At 44.3% G+C, this 8576-nt stretch overlaps 1 long non-coding RNA gene across 4 annotated transcripts in view; it reads left to right on the top strand.

The window, feature by feature from the left end:
• Positions 1019–8576, top strand: part of LOC106506763 — a 77043-nt gene continuing 69485 nt past the window's right edge. For 2 of the 4 annotated variants that reach the window (XR_002340482.1, XR_002340481.1), the window contains exon 1: positions 1243–1570. This is a non-coding gene — a long non-coding RNA (uncharacterized LOC106506763). Of the gene's footprint in view, positions 1571–8576 lie in introns of all 4 variants that reach the window. The other 2 variants (XR_001302304.2, XR_002340480.1) reach the window with 2 other exon arrangements.

Genomic DNA, 8576 nt, shown 5'->3' with positions numbered 1-8576 from the left:
CCCTGTCCCTTCTAGTTAGAATTGATTAGAAAGCAGCTGACACCAATCATCATTCCTTTCTTGGTATTTGAAAATGGTAATGAAAGAGCGATCCAGTCTTTCTATTGGATGGACCATTTAATGACTAAATTTAAGTAGCTTACAGTGGCCTTATTCTGGAAAGTGGAAAAAAACTAAGGCAAAGAGAGGGAGCAAAGAGGCAGATGGATGGAGAAGGGCAGAAATGGAAGGAAAATGCTACTTAAACTCTTCATAGCTTTCCTATTCCTTCTTGTCTACTTTATAATATGTTCTCATTTGGTTTAAGCTAATAGGATTTTGTTTTTATTCAGAACCAGAGTTCCACTTAATATGGAAAATAAGGGTGAATTCAAAGGCTGAGAGCATGGAGTTCCCTCAGTGGAGCAGCAGATACGAATCAGACTAGGAACCATGGGGTTGCAGGTTCAATCCCTGGCCTCTCTCAGTGGGTTAAGGATCTGACGTTGCTGTGAGCTGTGGTGTGGGTCGTGGCTGGCCGCGGCTCTGATCTGGCATTGCTGTGGCTGTGGTGTAGGCCAGCAGCAACGCTCCGATTGGACCCCTAGCCTGGGTACCCTCATATGCCGCGGGTGCGGCCCTAAAGGGACAAAAAACAAAACAAACCAAAAGACTCAAAGGCTGAGAGCAAAGAGAAAAGGGAGGTCTTGCTTTGTAAGTGTGCGGGATTGTAGAGGGATTTGAAGACCAGGAGCAGAAGGTGGCCCACAGTGTGAGGGGGTAGCTGTGAGTGGAGAGAGGACAGGAAGAGGTCTTCAGAGCTCGCGGTGCACACCAGACACACGACAAGCATTTATTGATCCCTTACATTGTCCTGATCCCCCAGCAATTCAGGAAGGGAGCTGGTGCTAGCGCCACTTTAAAGTGAAGAAAGATTAACTTGTTTATGGCTCCCAGAAAGTGCAAGGCACTTCGTGAATTGGACCCAGCTGGGCCAGACTCCAAAAGCCTCCATCTTACAACTTCACCTCTATCACAGATGCTCAACGCAGGTTACACAGCCTATCCGTGGAGCTTTTGAAAAACACAACCCTGCGCGTGGGGCCCGGGTGAAGTGCGTCGCAAAAGCTCCACAGGGGATTCTGCTTTGTAAAAGGGGATGGGAACCACTCCCTCTGATCGTCTTTTAGGTCAACGAGTCCTAGGACTTGTGCATCAGAATTGTTATAATAATTCCCATTCCTGGGCCCCGACCCAGGTTTACAGAAGCACGATTTGGGGACTGGACCCCAGAATCTGAAATTCAAAGCTTCAAGCCAGCCTTCGCACTGAAGACTTGCTCCCACACGGTCCCGCGCGTCTCTAGCCAGCCGCCAGCTCAAGAGGTGATCCTGAGGCGCTCCGCCAGGGGGCGCAGCGAGCCGCTTCCGGGTGAGGCGAGGCGCGAGGCGCCGGAGGGGCGGAGCAGGGCGTGAACCGGAAGTTAACCGCGGGCCCCGCCTGTCGCGCGGTGGGAGGCAGCCTGGGACCGGCCCACGGAGTTGCAGCCGCCCATCGCTCCCTCCTTGCGGACATCATGCTCCAGTTCCTGGTGAGTGGAGCTGTCGAATAGCGCGCTGGCGGCTTGGCCCAGGGCCTTGGGGCGCCAGACTTTGCTGTGCCGGCCTGGGCCCGGGGGCCTCGGCGAGAGTCCCGCCGACCCTCAGCCCCCGAGCCCGCTCGTCGCCTGTCAGGGTGGATTGTGGGGTTTTGTTTCTGCTTTGCCCAAATCTTTTTGCCGGTATTTTTTCTGCCGCCATTCAAGTCTCTAAAACTTTTGAGGTGTCAGAGCATGCGTTTTCAAAGCCCCGCTTAGTGTGGTCCTCATGTTAAGGTTCCCGGGGTCCTTAGTGACTTTTCTGCCCTCGCTCTTCCTGGACACGTACCCTCTTCCCGATTTAGAGCCCTGCTAGTTGGCATCGTAGAGAACCTAGGAGGGCCAGGAAGGCCGGGAATAAACTCAGAATTAGTAAACCATCAGAGTTAGAGGCTTAGGGAGTCCTCGTCAGATCTTTTATAGCTTCCAGACCGAGGATGGCTGGTTGCTGGCATGAGTCAGACCCTGGTGTACAAGTAATTTTTCCAAAATGTCCATTCTGGGGGAAGTGAGTGTTACCATGAGTAAACAAATTGTTTCTCAAGGCTCTTTATTTCGGTTAAAAACGAATTTTCTGGCAAAGCCCAGTGTGTTTCAAAGATTGCCTGGTTGAAGGCTTCAGAAGTACTTGACAATCAAATTTCCAAGTGAAAGTCTTTCTTCCAGGCTTTTTTGCCTTCAAAACCTAATGCTTAAACGCTGATTCTGATAAGAGGCAGGTATTCTTATTCCACTTCCAAGTGGCCAGTGGAAATAGAGTGCTCTTGGAATGAGATACTTTCCCAAATGTTATACTTTCTATCAAAGGGATTAAAAAAGAAAAAGTGCCCCTCTGCCCTTTTTGAGATAGTAATTGATTTTTCATTCTTAGGCCCAAAGAAAGTATCCTTAACATAAAGTTCATAACCAAGACATGGCTACAACTCTGCTTCTGGAAGTTTCTGAGTGTCCTCACTGGGTATCAGCGTAGGAGTCAATAGAAATAATTACTGCCGTATAGTTGTAGGAAACACTCAGGTTAAAAACAATATCAGCCTCAAAGTGCAAGATGATATAATGGAGTGCCCTACAGCTGTAGCTCATTGATAATTGGGAGGGCATGGATTCATTTACCCTTCGTAGGTGCTTTTGAAGAGCAAGCTTATTTAGTTTTGGAGTAAACTTTTGCTTTGTATAAATATGGATGTCATTGATTTGCGAATTCAGAATTCTTAGCATCTAAGGAGAGTTGCTGAAGCTTTAATCAGAGTTATTCATTAAATTCCTAGCTCTTAAGTAACACAGAAGTTCTCCCACCTCCTCACTGCTATTCGTTGAAAGAAGTGATAGCATCTGTGCCTGGATTCTACCTCTGTCAGATGATTCAGTAGCTCAGTGAACTTGGGCAAGTCTTTCTGTTTGCTTTCAGCCATAGATCTAGCTTTTAACCTGTGCCCCGACATCATGTCCTAATGCTTAAGAGATCAGACTCAGTGGTGAATCTGACTAGGAACCATGAGGTTGTGGCTTCGATCTCTGGCCTCACTCAGTGGGTTAAGGATCCCATGCTGCCATGAGATCAGACTCAAAAATCAGACTCCTGGGTTTGAACCATCTTTTTTTGTTTTGGGTCTTTTTAGGGCTGCGGTACATGGAGGTTCCCAGGCTAGGGGTCGAATTGGAGCTGTAGCTTCCAGTCTACACCATAGCCACAGCAGTGCGGATCCGAGCCAGTCTGTGACCTACTCCACAGCTCACGGAAACACCGGATCCTTAACCCACTGAGCAAGGCCAGGGATTGAACCCTCGTCCTCATGGATACTAGTTGGGTTCATTAACCACTGATCCACTGACGGAAAGTCCTGAACCATCATTTTTAAGCAGTGGGAACTTGGGCAAGTTATTTAAATTCTCTGTGCTTCAGTTTCCACATCCGAAAATGGGAGCCTACTTCATGGTTTTATTGTGAGGATTAAAAATGAGATAATACATTAAAGAACTTAAAACAGTGACAATAAGTTTTTAGGTATTTTTCACTTTCTCTTTTGCAAGATAATTAGTTGAACTCTGATTTAGTTTCTTCTTAGGAATGGGACTAGTTTTCCTCAGAAGGAACGTAATGGGATAGTCACAAGTTACATGTCTCGGAGGGTGCACTGTCACCACCCGTTGGGAACCCTCCAGGGTGTTTCCTACAGTTGTCATTTCTTGGAACACTCTTTGAAAACACTGCACCTGGTAGTGCTGCTTATATATTCTCTTCATTGTTCATCTCTCCTTGGATTAAAATACTTGCCCATTATCCCTATATCGAAACTTATTCCTGTGGTCCTAATGCCTCTTTCCCCTTTCCTTTTATTGCAGTGACTTCCTTAGTTGCAGCATGGTTTAGCCACAGATGTTGTAAGGACACATGTGCAGCTTTTAAAGGGAAACCAGCTATGATGGGCACTGCTTGGGGCTTGTGTAACTGTTTGTTGTACTGTTCCTGAGCTAATGGCATTGCTTTTCTTACCTCTCAGCGTAGCAGCGCTTGGTCCTCTTAATCACCTCCTCTTTAGTCCCTTCTCCCTTGGCTCTTGGATCCTGCATCTAAGTACTTTCCAACATTCTTTCATATTATAACACATGTAGACTTATTTTTATGGAAGAACCTGTGTAGAGTGCAAGTGCCCAGCCCTAGGTGCTGGCTGCTCCAAAGCTCAGGGGAGCAGTATCTTGGTGCACCAGTTGGGAAGTGGCCCTATCTCATCACTCCAGTTTGTACGGGCTGCATATCCCTTCATTTGGTTTCTGGGTGTTTCTCAAGACTCAGTCCTTGACTCTCTGCTCTTCTCTCTAGCTCCCTTAGGGGGTGTGTTCCCTGGCATGCTGCCACCTTCACCTCTTTGCTGACAGCTTTCAAAACTGCAGTGAGTCCTTTCTCTGCTTGCAGTTCTCTGTCATCAGCTGCCTACCGAACGTCTCCTGTCTTCTGTCTGTCTTAGACCCAACACGGAGGGACCCATTACCTCTTCTTTCTCTACCCTGCACCATACACCTAGCTTCTTTCTTTCTCGGCCCTGGCTTTCTCAAATTTGAAATGTTGACATAATCTTTGATTTATTTCTCTCCTTCATGCGCCACATCATTTACCTGCTATGTGTCTGGCACATATATTTACCTGCTGTGTATTTTTGGGCAAGTTACTTAACTGGTCTTTGCCTCATTTCTTTATTATTATTATTAAGATATAGTTGATTTACAGTGTTTCTTCAAGTTCTGTTTACAGCGAAGTGACCCAATCACACACGTTTCCCTGTGCTGTGCACAATAGAGCCCCATTGCCCATCCATTCCAAATATACCAGTTTGTATCCAAAAAAACCCCCCAAATGCCCATCCATCCTACTCCCCCCCCGCCCCGGAACCCCAAGTCTGCTCTCCTTGGCTATGATCTATTTCGGTTTTTTTAGATATAATCATCTCTTCCATATTTTAGATTCCACAAATAAGTGATATCCTATGGTATTTGTCTTTCTCTTTCTGACTTAGTATGAGAATCTCTAGTTCCACCCATGCTGCAGATAGCATTAGTTTGTCTTTTTTTATGGCTGAGTAATTTTCCATTGTATGTATCCATGTACCACATCTTCTTAATCCATTCATCTGTTATTGGCTATTTAGGTTGTTTCCATGTCTTGGCTGTTGTGAATAATGCTGTGATGAACATGCGGGTGCATGTATCTTTTTCAGTGAAAGTTTTGTCTGGATATGTACGCAGCACTGGGATTGCTGAATCATACAGGAGTTCTATATTTAGTTTTCTGAGGTGCCTTCAGACTGTTTTCCATTGTGGTTGTACGAATTTACATTCCCACCAGCAGTGAAGGAGGGTACCTTTTCCCCACACCCTCACCAGCATTTGTTATTTGTAGACTTCTTAATGGTGGCCATTCTGACTGGTGTGAGGTGGTACCTCATTGTAGTTTTGATTTGCATTTCTCTAAAAATTAATGGCGTTGAGCATTTTTTTCATATGCCTGTCAGCCATCCCCACCATTCTTATCTTTTACAGGCTACACATCCCTACTTCTTCCACCCATTCTTTATGATTCCAGGTTCATGCCTATCACCCTTGTAAGAATATTCTAGTTTTTGAATTTTTTTTTAAACATAGCATGCTCATTGTAGTCTGATGAGCTGTGGAATAGCAAGGTTGTTGCCTCTAGTTAGTATGTTTTCCTTGACACCCTTGTTTCTCTTGCCTCTTGCAGCTGCCATAGTAATCATTCAGGTTAATTGCTTTGTTCACGCTTAGAAACTGTCAGTGGTCCCTGTGTCCTTCCACATCAGATTGTAACCACTTTTACTTGATTTTCAAGCTTTGGTGATCTGGCCTCATTTTCCTTTCCCACTGCCTGTCAGCATATATCCTCTGTTTTATATTATTTATTTATTTATTTAGTCTTTTTAGAGCTGTACCCACGGCATACGGAGGTTCCCTGCTAGGGGTCTAATCGGAGCTGTAGCCGCCGGCCTACGCCACAGCCAGAGCAACACCTGATCCGAGCTGTGTCTGTGACCTACTCCACAGCTCATGGCAACGTCGGATCCTTAACCCACTGAGTGAGGCCAGGGATTGAACCTGCAACCTCATGGTTCTTAGTCGGATTTGTTTCCGCTGCACTAGGATGGGAACTCCTCCATAATCTTGCCTTCATACCTTCCCGCATGGTTTCCCCTTTATCCTCCTTTTTGCCTTCCCAGCTACTCTTTTTTTTTTTAAGAGAGTCTTTTCCCATTATACACTTGTAAAAATATTTCCCCATATTATCTTCTGGTATTTCTAGGGTTGTATACTTTACATTTAGATCTTTAATCCATATGGATTTCTTCGTTATTATATATGTTTTTTCTAAATGTATGGCCAATTATGACAGAACAATTTGTTTTTTTATTTTTATTTTTTTGTCTTTTTGCCTTTTCTAGGGCCGCTTCCCACGGCATATGGAGGTTCCCAGGCTAGGGGTTGAATCGAAGCTGTAGCCATCGGCCTACACCAGAGCTGCAGCAACGCGGGATCCAAGCCATGTCTGCAACCTACACCACAGCTCAGGGCAACGCCGGATCCTTAACCCACTGACCAAGGGCAGGGATCGAACCCGCAACCTCATGGTTCCTAGTCGGATTCGCTAACCACTGTGCCACAACGGGAATTCCAGAACAATTTGTTGAAGTCATTGTTTTACTCACTGATTTTGAGGTTATTTTTTCATCTAATACGCTTTTGTATGTTTACAAATCTATTTTTCAGCTGTCTCCCCTTGACCATTGACCTGTTTGTCTAATTCTGCACCAACCATACTGCTTTAGTGACTACAACTTTGAAATGAGTTTTGATACCTGGGAAAACCCCAGCTACTCTTTTTTTTTTTTGTATTTTTAGGGCCAAATCTGCAGCATATGTAGGTTCCCAGACTGGGGGTCAAATCAAAGCTGTAGCTGCTAGCCTATGCCACAGTAATGCAGGATCCGAGCCTTGTCTGCAGCCTACACCACAGCTCATGGCAGTGCTGGATCATTAATTCACTGAGCAAGGCCAGGGATCAAACCTGCATCCTCTTGGTTCCTAGTCAGAGTCATTTCTGCTGAGCCACAAGGGGAACTCCACCCCAGCTACTCTTAATGGCCCAACTTCCATCCTTCTCCACCTTCCTGATGACTGTAAGCTTCTGAAACCTTCATTTGTTGTGATCCATCTCCCATTTATTTAGGTTGTACATGTCTTTAATCAGTATTTAAAAATTTTTTAATTAATAGTCTTGCTCCATGTTTTTCTGGGTACTTTTTAGTTTTGTCTAGTATTTTCTCTTCCATTTTTATTGTATTTAGTTTTACCTAGTATTTCTAGGAACTTTTAGTTTTTTTGTTAGTGCGACATCTTTTTAATTTTTTTAATTGTTTCTAAATTTTTATTTATTTTTTAGGCCACACCTGGGGCATGCAAAAGTTCCCAGGCCAGGGATCAAACCCAAACCACAGCAGTGACAACACTGGATCCTTAACCCACTGAGCCACAAGAGAACTCCTCCCCCATTTTTTTTTTTTTTTTGGACATCCTTTAAAGAATTACATTGTATAACACACTGATTCTATTCTTCATTCAGTTTTAGAGAGGATTTTAGGAGAAGAGAAATCTATGAATTTATTACCTTAATCTTTCCAAATGAACTTCTTAAGATTTGTTTGGGTTCAGTGGGTTAAGGACCCAATGTTGTCTCTGTGATGATGCAGGTCGGATCCGTGGCCTTGCTCAGTGAAAGCATTGCTGTAAGGTCACAGATGCAGCTCAAATCTGTGTCTGTGACGTAGGCCACAGCTGCAGCTCTGCTTTGACCTGAGAACTTCCATATGCTGCAGGTGCTGCCATAAAAAGGAAAAAAAAAATGAACCATTTAATCCTTTTGGTAATAAAACAGGTAAAAATGTTTGAAACTACTTATGAGTTTGGTCTCTGTTGTTTTACAATTATTATTTTACAAATAAAAACTTGAAAATTGAAAAAAAAAAAAAAAGAATTACATTGTGGAAGTTCCTTTATGGCTCAATGGGTTAAAGATCTGGCATTGTCACTGCTGTGGCTTGGGTTGCTGCTGTGACATGGGTTTGATCCCTGGCCTGGGAACTTCCACATGTCTCGGGTGCTGCCCCCAAAAAATTAAAAAATCAAAAAAATAAAATAAAATTACATTGTAAATGAGCAAAGGGCTTGTTGTTGGCTGTGCAGAAAGCCAAACTTTGACAGCAGGTGTTTGCTGCAAAGTAAGGACTTTATTGCAGGGTGCCAAGCAAAGGAGGGGGGAGACAAGCCTCAGCTCCACTCTGACTTGGTCTTTGAGTTTGGGTTTTTTATTTTATTTTATTTTTATTTATTTATTTTTTTTGTCTTGTTGCTATTTCTTTGGGCTGCTCCCACGGCATATGGAGGTTCCCAGGCTAGG

The sequence above is a fragment of the Sus scrofa genome, chromosome 18 (assembly GCF_000003025.6).
Source record: "Sus scrofa isolate TJ Tabasco breed Duroc chromosome 18, Sscrofa11.1, whole genome shotgun sequence".
NCBI lineage: Eukaryota > Metazoa > Chordata > Mammalia > Artiodactyla > Suidae > Sus > Sus scrofa.
This window is presented reverse-complemented; position numbering and strand designations above follow the sequence as displayed.